The sequence below is a fragment of the Vespa crabro genome, chromosome 20, assembly GCF_910589235.1.
Source record: "Vespa crabro chromosome 20, iyVesCrab1.2, whole genome shotgun sequence".
NCBI classification, from domain to species: domain Eukaryota; kingdom Metazoa; phylum Arthropoda; class Insecta; order Hymenoptera; family Vespidae; genus Vespa; species Vespa crabro.
Window position 1 is genome coordinate 1835044 of NC_060974.1, and position 11459 is coordinate 1846502.

The following is an 11459-nucleotide window of genomic DNA, read 5'->3' on the forward strand; positions in this document are numbered from 1 at the left end:
CTTTAACATTACAACGTTAACTTCTTACGATGTTTAAAGGACGTACGTTATTCTCGTGTGAAATCTTCAAAGTTCGCCGACGTGATCTCACCTGGGCGAATCGCCGACGAGCTCGGACATACACCGGTCGATCACTCGAAAGGTAGAATTCTTAACGTCCAAGTATATATATATTTCGATCCTGAAACAATATAAAATAAGAAGGTCAATAAGAAGATCCTTTGGCTGGTTGACTGACTGAACTGACTGGCTGAACTGACTTATTGGCTACCTAACTGACTGAACTGAACTGAACTGACTGACTGACTGACTGACTGACTGACTGATTGACAGTCTGACTGGCTTGCTTAATGGATAATAAGGAATTATGTTGACTGTTTTTGTCATTATGATACTCTTATATAATAAAATAAATTATATGTGTGATATTGTGAAACATGGGAATGATTAAATGCGTGTTTCTATTCTACCTCAATGTTTTCCTAATTATAATAATACCTAGTTTAATTAATCGTAACAAACGTAATAAGGAAAACTTTATTTTCATTAATATATTCAAAGTTTAATGAGTCTGATCTATAGATGATCGGTAATCCTATATAATAAGTTTATCGATGCAAAATACTCTTTCTCTCTCTCTCTCTCTCTCTCTCTCTCTCTCTCTATTGTACTTTTCGATTAATCACGAAAGTAACGTACCTTCGTTAAGAGAAATTAATTAACGAGGGATAAAATCCTGATCGAAACACCCAACTAAAGAGATTCGTTTCGGAGAATAGCTTCCAATAAAATGATTCGATAAAAAAAATTTCTTTTTTCTAAGAATATACCACTCTCGAACATACGATTTCTCTCTCTCTCGCTCTCTCGCTCTCTTTCTCTCATAAGATCGTATATAATTCAAGTTCTAAGGTTCCCAGGCGCGTTTAAGTCGCGAAGACGGTAAAAAGCGCTCCCAAAGCGCTTTCCATTTTAACCAGAATTTTTGCACATTAGTGTACCGGTAAAACGTAGTACAAACACATCCTATTATAGCGTCCTTCTTCGTCGTTCCTTTTCCTGCGGCTTACCCGAAGCTGCTTAAACTTAATAGCTCAAAAGTTAAGCTTAATGTAAGACGTTGGTGTACGTATTTTAGAAGAACGGCGAGAGACGTCCAAGGGACGCCATAAACAGGGTTTGACTCTGAAAGAAAAAGCACCTTACTTTTCCTTACCCCCCTCCCACCACTCCCGTCCCTTTTCTCTCTTTCTTTATCTCTCTCTCTCTCTCTCTTTCTCTCTCTTTCTCTCTCTTTTTCTTTTTCTCCTTTTTTTTTTTTTTTTAATAGATACTACTCTGCCGCGCTATTAGAGCCATTTCGAAAGATTAACTTCATTTTGGATAAAATATCGTCGGATTAAAATTTTTTCTAAAAGTTTTTAAATATATCCCTGTATTAAGTTCAATTACGGCAAGGAGAATCTTCATTAACTGTAAAAGATCCATGGGGAAAATCGTATAAATTGATCGATGATTCCGAGTCATTTGTGCGAAGATACACGAAAAGATTATTATCACGGTTATCGCGATAATCAAAGTGATATTCACGTGTATCTTAAAACATTCGATATCAATTATAAAAGATGATCCTTCGAGTGAAGTTTGGTACATCGTAAACGTATACCATTAGAAATGGGCGATCACTTAGGAAGGCGAGTTTCGAGACACGTCTTAATCTTCGTCATCGGCAGCCGTCTTGATGTTTCCTAGACACGCGAGAGAACAACCAAAACACCGTGACACGTCAATTTCTCGGTTATTTAAGCTTTTTCTAAATGTATTGATGACGTTTTAGTCCTTTACGTATGTATTTTACGTAAAATACAAAACAATAATATCACAATAGTAAAAATTGTGTATACATGAATATAAATGTATGTAAATGTCTGTTAACTTGTTTATTACTCGAATTCATTGATATTAATTTTAAAGATGATTTTTAAATTTAACGATAAAAAAAAGAATTACACTTGCTATAAATTCTTTAATTATTTAGAATAGAAAAAAAAAAAAAAAAGAAAAAAAATCCTCCTTTAGCGCATACTTGAGCGCATCGTACGGCATTCGCCATAAGTCTCGTTCTTCGCTCGAACGAGGAAGGATGAAAAATTAGATTATCGGCCGAGTACTCTCTCTCTCTCTCTCTCTCTCTCTCTACCTCTCTCTCTCTCTCTCACTCACTCATAGAGAAAACCATCGTAGATATAACAAAAGCGTCCGGATCGCTCGTAACTCTATATTAAATAATTTAGTAGTACTCGGTCGTTTCTAACAGACTTTTCTCCGTACATAACTAGCTCGTACACGTAGAAAAAGAGGTAAAGGACAAAATGCTTTTGCCTTCCGCAAACTTAAAACCCCAACTTCTACTCTACCAACCGACAACCCCTCCTTTCGAGTACCACTACCACCACCACCACCATCACCACCCTCGGTTAGCATATCTCAGCGAATTTCTATTCTCGTATCACGCGAGAGTTATTAAGGCAAAGTATAACGCGTTGCATTTAGCCAACACCCCATAAAACTGTAAACACGTTGTCGGCATCGGTTTTATCGCGTACTCATCGCACCGCGTTGGCAGTTTACGCTGAATTCATTTACTGCCATTTCACCATCCACCCTCTCTATCTCTCTCTCTCTCTCTCTCTCTCTCTCTCTCTCTCTCTCTCTCTGTCTATCTCTCTTTCTCTTACTCGGTACGATCGTTGGTTGAAAGAGAGGGAGAGAACGTGCTCACGGATGAATAATTTTATACCTTGTCATCGTCATCGAAGCGTTGACGATTGTCGAACGATTACGTTACCATCGTATGGCGAAAGCATTCTGGCGTAGAACGTAAAGCGATTAGCGTGATATGCGTGTAAGATAACACGGAAAAAGCAATTGATTCGATTTCATGTTAACGCGTTTACATGCGCGATGTGATTTTCTTTATTCGCAGTTTAAAGATCGGCGTTAAGAGTAGGAGGGGGTTTGGGAGGGGCGGAAGGGAAAGATGGCGTATATAAACGTACATGATTTCTAGAATTTGTCGTTTTATTTTACGAATCAATAAAAATATATTGTTTACACCCCCCCCCCACCTCTTCCCCATGCCATCCCACCATTCAATCGTCGATCTTTACATTTATCATCTCGTGCGATATTGTTGGATGATAATAATTATTTTATCGAGATATAATGATTAATAGAATTCTTTTTTCTTTTTTTTGATAGTAATTAAAACGATCATCTTTCGAACGTATTCGCAATTTGGTAATACTTTTCGAATGTATCGTTTTTACTTTGTGTGTGTATATATATATATATATATATATATATATATATATATATACATATATAAGCTTAATCGCTTGTACCACTTGAATGGACATGCGAAAGAGGAAAAATTTCGATTCGTTTGATCTCTTTCAGCAACGAGAATTAATCCAGAGGACGCTTATCAAAACATTTCATTCAACTTTCGAGTAGATTGAAAGCGAACGGAGCGCTAAAGCGCCCTTCGGAATTGGTTAAAACCGATCGCACGAAAGAAACCAAACGAGACCAGAAGGGGTTTTCAGAATTTCTCGAAAACTTGGCAATAATCGATTCCTCTCTCTCTCTCTCTCTCTCTCTCTCTCTCTCTCTCTCTCTCTCTCTCTCTCTCTCTCTCTCTGCATCGTCTCATAAAACCGAGTTACATATGCCTCTTTGGAGCGATAAAGAAAGAAAGAAAAAGAAAAAAATAAAGAAAAAAAAAACAAACAAACAAAAACAGAGAGCACAATTTACGCGGGATGAGTGAAAAAACAAAACAAAACAAAAAGAAAAAACGAAAAAAAGTTTTTAATCTCGAAAAATGATTCTTTCTACAACGATGGTTCAAAATTAAAAGGCAATATTGTTCGTCGAAGTCGTCTCGTTAAATTCGCTATTAAGCGATCTCTTTCTACCCGAATATGATCGTTGAACGAATTCAATAGAATTTACTATCGTTTCTTAACTGGCTTGTGAAAAAAAGAATGAAAAAAAAAAAAAAGACAGAGAAAAAAGTCAATATTTTACTACTATTCGTAGAGAAGTTACTTTTTACGTAACCATTATATCATACATCACATAGTTTATATATATATATATATATATATATATATATATATATATATATATATTATGTCAACGCTGATCCGACTCGTAACGTTTCTCTCTCATTTATTCGTAACTATCGACGTCAGTACGATCGGGAACTCTTTGATTTTGCATCCTCGTAATACGCGTGCAATACAGAGAGAGATGAAAAGAGAGATAGAAAGAGAGAGAGAGAGAGAGAGAGAGAGAGAGAGAGATACACACACACACATAAACACGGCTGAAGTCAACGATGGCTCGTTGCGGATGTATCAGCCACAGGTGCCTCCTCGTTGACGCGCAAACAAGAGCGGCGTTTACGGCTGACACAAAAGCAAAGCGTCTCCTCCCACACCTATCCCTTCATCCTTCTCTACCTCCACCACTCTCCTCCTATTCCTCTTAGTCGTCGGCGTCGTCGCCCTTCGACGCCTTTGTGAGAACATCGCTCAATCCCACCCTCCTTTCTCTCTCTTCCACTTCCGTGAAAGAAAGAGAGATGCTACCGGCTTACTGTACTACCACTATCATGAAATAGTTAAGATAATGTACAGGATGTCGCGAATGCACCGATCGTTTAACAACGTTGCTTGCTTGCTCACTTGCTACCAAGCAACGCTGTTTGCCTAGGTGTGCATTCACTGTACGGTGGAATACCTAACGTGCCGTCTCCCCTCTCGATCCTCTCTCTCTCTCTCTCTCTCTCTCTCTCTCTCTCTCTCTCTCTCTCTCTCTCTGTCTCTTACAAGCTGTGGACGGCAGCTTCCGCGTCGGTAGGTAGTCGTGCGGATATTAAAATCAATACGGTATGCGTTTGACTGGCACACCGTATCCACCGACATTACCGCACACGTCTGAGCCTATTGCTACCCTATGTATCTCTCTCTCTCTCTCTCTCTCTCTCTCTCTCTCTCTCTCTCTCTGTCTGTCTTTCTCTCTACCTATGTCTAGACATCGGAGAACAATCAACATACACGCATTATACCTAAATATATTCCATATAGACTTTTTAAATAGATAGACTTATAATATAGATAATTAAATATAAATATGCTTATGTATGCATAAATTATTATGTACAAATGAATGATAATGTATATATATATAACGTTAATATCTTGACGAATATCTACGTAAATTATCTTACATAGATAAGAAGAAATGTTCGAGGAACGTACAATTAATTGAATTGCAAACGTAACATGTCTATAGAGAATATGCATGTAAAAATATTATGATCATGTGAATGTATTCGTAACACGAATACATCTTCGACAGGAACCATCTTTAGTTGGATAGCTAGCAAACGTCGTTGGATCCATTCACATGGGAATTGTAGTTGCAACGGAGACGTTAGGGTTTGCATCGGACAAGCGAGTGAAGGGCCAGAATGGTCGAAGCACGAGGTGTGAAACCCGTCGCCAAAGACACACTCACACACACGTGCGCGCGCGCATACACACACACACAGATAGAGAGACAGAGAGACAGAGAGAGAGAATGTCTATGTGGGATAGTTTCATAGCAAGTTAATCAGACACCCGGTAGAGTCTCCGGGGATGGACGCAACGTGCAACGAAACATTGTTCCCGATACAGTTTCCTCGAAGACGATGGAAACTTGGGTAAGAGATAAAGAGAGATACCTTGTGTATTAGAGAAAGATATCGTAACCAACGACCGACATCAAATACCAAGCCAAGACGTGCAGATGGCACGTAACAGCTGTTCCTAATGACCTGTTTAACAACGCTCGGCTCTATACACCTACATATGTATTCTCTATACATATCTATTCTCTTCGTGATATTTAGAAAAATTTCTATTTTCCTTTTTCCTCGTTATAATCGATATTATTACGAGCAATCTGTAAATTCTATATCCCTTTGTCAAGGGGTGTTTAATATTTTCATTATCGATAACAGAAAAAAGAAATAAAATGAGAGAATACAAGAGAGAGAAAGAGAGAGAGAGAGAGAGAGAGAGAGAGAGAGAGAGAAAGAGATATCTTCCAAGGAAAGTTCTCTCTCTCTCTTTCTATCTCTATCTCGATACAAAGTAGTTGAAACGAGTAATAGACCGACGGAAAAGGTACTCGTAAGCGTTGTAATCTTCTTGTCATCTCATTACTCTATTAATTTGCCGAGCAATCGTCAAGCTTTTTTACTTCCGTGTCGTCTTCTAACGTTACACGACGAAAGGAGGCCAGAAGAAACTGACCAAGGTAGAAACGTCCTAAAAGGGAAAAGTAGTGTACAATTGAAAAGATTAAAAGGACGGATGACCAAGGAAAAGAAATTTCTAACGTTGACAGATGAATAATTGAGTTAGCCGTAAGTATGGCGTTGAATTTTCTCTCTCTATTTTTTCTTTTTTTTCTTTTATTTTTTTTTTCTCTTTTTCTTTTTTCTTTCTTTTTTTTTCCATCACTTTACGATTAAAAGACGACATCAACGTACTTGACGAACAATTAAATGAGAAATTAAAGAATAAGATTGGACATCTTTTATCTTTCTTTACTCGTTTGATATTTCAACTATATCAGGCAAATATATAAGATTATGCATCGCTCGTATTAAATTTTAATAACAATTTTGAATATTATTAATTGCAAGTTAAATTTCGTTGTCAAAAATATATTATAGGTAGAACGTACAAGAGATATACAGAGATAACCATTCATACGTGCGTACATATGCGTGTGCGTGTGTGTTTGTGTGTATGTATATGTGTGGTTAATTAGAAAACTAATTATCATCTACCGTCGACCCGATTCCAACCCACGTCCGCGCATTTTCATACAATTTTACCGAAAAGTAAATAAATATGCAGGAGAACTGAGGATGTTAATTACGTCGATGCAAAAAGATCGGCATTAATTAGGATGGAGATGATCGTCGGTTTTCGAGACAAAATTTAAACCGTACAGGAAATATCTCCATTACATCCTGTAAAAACAAATTACATTACTGTTATCCTGATATAACAAGATCATAAACGCGTCTTATCCAAAACTTTAACGTTGGAAATACTTTAAAAATATTTTCATCATTATACCGAGGATACTTTAAAAATCTTCTCTCGTACGTAACATTTTTATTTCTCTAGTAGGTGATACTTTTTCATCCCTACAATGACATCATCGAGGAAAAAGGGAAAGAGAGAAAAAAAAACAAAACAAAAAAATACAAAAAAAAAAAGAAAGAAAACAGGAATACAGGTTAACGAGCGAGGACATATGTATCGTGACGATTCCAATCGTTATTGGTGGCAACGATTTTTGGCAACGTAAAAAAATACCTACACATATATATAAATATATATGTAGGCGAGCAAAAAAAGGGAAAGACTCGATACCAAAAGAGAGAATATTTTTCCGTAAAATATTGCGCCCGATTACGAATCTGAATGAAACTCGAGCAATGCACACGGTCGACGTTATTCTGCGTTCGACGAGCCACGCACGGATTTCGTCTCTGCGTGCGCTTAATCACTGCCTGTATCAAATGCCGTACACAGGAACGAGCTCTGCGCATAGATTCACGTACCGTTTCGGAGGGAGTTACATTTGATACTAATTAATTAGCTACTGTCACTCCCCATTAGTGCCTTCGTCATTCGCCAAGGCACACGCGCACGCACCACCGACTCACGAATCGCGTACAGATGATAACCGTAATTCCTTGCAAACAATCCTATCTAACCCATTCCGTATCGACGATGCAATCGAATTGACTGTATTAGACGGTAAGGTATTATTGGTTAAAGTGAAATAGGGGAGGATTGGGGGAGGGTGCCTCCATATTGTTTCCTTTTTCATCGTCTTGGACTATCTACGACAATTTCTTTTGCTCAAGGAACAATTTACTTGATACGCGAGTAATCGATTATGAAAGATAAAAACAGAAATAAGAATTATTAACTTACGATATCTCTGTTTTTGAAAAACGAAATGAATTTTTACAAGCGCAAGGAATGCACACAAACGTATAAATATTTTCTACCCATTTCTAAAACATTTCAAATATATTTATTATATTATATTTATTTAATCTTTAAAAGCTATCATAGAAACAACCGATAATGAAAATGAATGTAATTAAAAGTTTATGTTATTATTTGAAATAAGGTGAAAATTATATGGAAATTAATTTCTACTGCCAGAGACGCAGTAGTTCTATATTAAAATAACCATCAAAAATGAAAAATCCAACCGTACTTTGGACTTTTTTAATAATATTAATATAAAAATTTATTTCAGGTGAAATTTTTCAAATCGTAATAGCATATGCAAATTAAAAATTCAATTGTGATTATGCGATACCTACGGCATAACATAAAACCATTTTTTTCTTTTTTTTTTTTTTTTTTTTTTTTTTATATATATTAACGAAGAAGAAAAAAGAACGAAAGAAAAATGAAAAAGAAAAAAAGAAAAAAAAAGAAAAAGAAAAAAGAAAGAAAAGAATAAACCATCTTTATTCATACGTCCGATCGCTAAAACCTTGACTTATCACGATCTGAAACACGATGAAGGGACGCACGCCGAGGGTTTCCTCCCTCGCAAAATAGGGATATGGAATTTGTACGGGCCGAACAACGAAGGGAGGCTTCGGTTAAGGTAGAGACACGGACAACGAGAGAGTTGGAGTAACGATACTTCGTAGTAGGAATAGATAGAGATAGAGACAGAGATAGAGATAGTGATAGAGATAGAGATAGAGAGAAAGAGAGAGAGAGACAAAGATGCAGATGGATAGAGAAGGGAAGAGGGCAACGGCTAGACAGTAAAGTTCCTTCTTTGTTGGACGGGTGACGGTGAATAGCGTGCGAAGGTAGACGGACGGAGTTAAATTTGCATGGACGCTTGTCTGCGTTTCCAATTTCACGCATGCACACATTCAACGGTACCGATAATAAACGGCGCCAGTTTTGGCATAAATCAAGGCCACAAATCCCGACGCGCCTTCGTCAGTTTCACAGAGAAAGAGAAAGAGAAAGAGACATAGAGAGAAAGAGTAACCCTTCAACGTACATAGATACATACATATACATATGTACGCGGCTCGCTCGCACGATCTCCACCCCTTTTTTTTCAACCCCTTCTCTAAAGTTACGACTACTACTACTACTACTACTACTACTACTACTACTCTTTCCTTCCCTCTATGTCCCTCCTTCCGTCCTCTTGTTCTTCATCGACAGACGGATTAATCCAACGTGGAGAGCTAAACAAGCAGAAAGTACGCCTACTACCTTTAACTCTCTTCCTCTCTCTCTCTCTCTCTCTCTCTATTTCTTTCTCTCTCTCTCTTTCTCTCTTTAACCTTTTCTCTCATCCGATGGAAGAAAATGGAAAAAGAAGTATGGGAAATATCCGTATCGTACTTTTTCCAAAGAATACTACTGGTATATAATTCAGTAGAAGTTAAGTCACCTACCTACCTACCTACCTACCTACCTACCTATCTACCTATCTACCTATCTTACTACCAACCTATTTTACCATCTCGCAGAAGATCGTCGTTCTTTTATTTCCCAGTTCGACGATTAATTTCCGTTAGCTTTCCATCCACCTTTATATCGATAGATTCAGAGATCGATCCTCCTTGTACCGATCGAGATCTCAAACGCATTTAAATTACGATTAAATACTAAAATACAACGATAACGATGATAACGAGGACGACGACGATAAACGGGATGAGATAAAAAAAAAAAAAAAGAAAAGCAAAGAAAAAGGTAAAAATTAATTCACAAATCCTATCTATAAAATCTTTTGCGCGCAAACGATCGATTTTCGTTTCGATATAAAACGTAACAAATCGACATGAAACGTTTGATCTAACAATAGAACAAAAAAAAAAAAAAAATAAGGGATGTATTAATAATAATCGACGGATGAGAATGTAGAACACGATTAAAAAATAGGTTGGATAATTTTGAAAATAGATAAAACTCTTAATCCCCTATCCCCTTTTATCTATCACACACCAACCCCTCTCCCTCTCCGTTCCTCCTGCCGCCTCAGTGAAATTCGTGAACGAGCGTTGTAGTATCGGAAAAAAAAACAAAGCGACGAATGAAAATAGTGTAGGTGGTTTTGGTGATATGTGAAAATCGTCCTTTTCTCTTGGTGTCCGTAACGTAACGTAAAACTCGAGCGCGCGATAGCGCGTGACGGCCGTCTATCGAATTCAATCGCGTCGGCTTCGAACGCGGTCGACCTGACCTCAAAGCGTTAACTCGTTGCCATTCTCTACTTCCTCCTCTTTCTCTCGCGTTGTTATATAGTAATGGGTGTTATTGCCGTTGTTGAGTATGAGTATTGGTAGAACCGGGCCGTATAGTAGTTACCTTGGTGGTTGTTGAATCAAGAACCACGAATCAACAATGTGGGAAACATTTATCATTGTCCTTGGTAATTGATGTCGAGCGTCAGGTAAGAGAGGCCAGGCCTCTCACGACTAAGTAATGTCATCTACGAACCCAAGGAAAAGTAATGTCGTTTCGTAGCGCTTCGAAGAACAACCACGAAAACGAGAGAGAGATATATAGATAAATAGATAGATAGATATTTAGATAAATAAAGAGAGAGAGAGAGAGAAAGAGAGAGAGAGATGAAGTGCTAAACGTTAAGAAGACTTTAATGCGTACAATGAGACATCTTCTAAGATTATTCAAAGTTTCGAGGACTCGGCCACGCGAAACGGGAAAAAGGAAAGAGAGAGAAAGAAAGACAGAGAAAGAGAAAACGTCAATGTCGAAAGAAATGAAGAGCTAATGTCATTTCAGTAGAGAAACGCTGTGCACCAGCCAAGTAAGTGTACGCAGGGTTCTTGTTTGTGCATCACATATTGAAGTTCAGTCTTTGTATGCAATCTTCCTTCCTTTCTTTCTTTCTTTCTATCTTTCTTTCTTTCTTACCACTACTCCCCGTTATTTCGTCCTCTGAAGTAGAAGCAAGCAGCAAGTATGTATGTATGTATGTATGTATGTATGTATGTATGTATGTATGTATGTATGTATGTACATATATCCCTGTGATAGAAACATTTCTTTCTTTTCTACGATATTCTTTCTATTTCTCTCTCTCTCTCTTTCTCTCTCTTATTTTTCTTTTTTTTTTTTATCTGGTAAGGTACCGTAGCAACACCGTATCCGTTCCTTCCACCAGATTTCCGTCTCATTGTGCCGTCTCGTCGCTCCTTTTACTCTCGATAAGAATAACGTTCGCGATGATGTTTTCCTCGTGTTCTTCCGAAAGCGCGAGAAAGCGAGTTCTTCTCGCTTGCTGTTTTTTTTTTT

The 11459-nt window shown here is 37.6% G+C and overlaps 1 protein-coding gene across 6 annotated transcripts in view; it reads right to left on the reverse strand.

Moving 5' to 3' along the window:
* LOC124431112 overlaps positions 1-11459 on the reverse strand; it is a 269017-nt gene that overhangs the window by 205294 nt on the left and 52264 nt on the right. For 2 of the 6 annotated variants that reach the window (XM_046978579.1, XM_046978576.1), the window contains exon 2: positions 92-181. The exons of 2 other annotated variants lie outside the window; for them this stretch is intronic. The gene's annotated coding sequence lies outside the window, so the exon portion shown is untranslated. Of the gene's footprint in view, positions 1-46; positions 182-11459 lie in introns of all 6 variants that reach the window. 2 more of the 6 variants (XM_046978578.1, XM_046978575.1) reach the window with 1 other exon arrangement.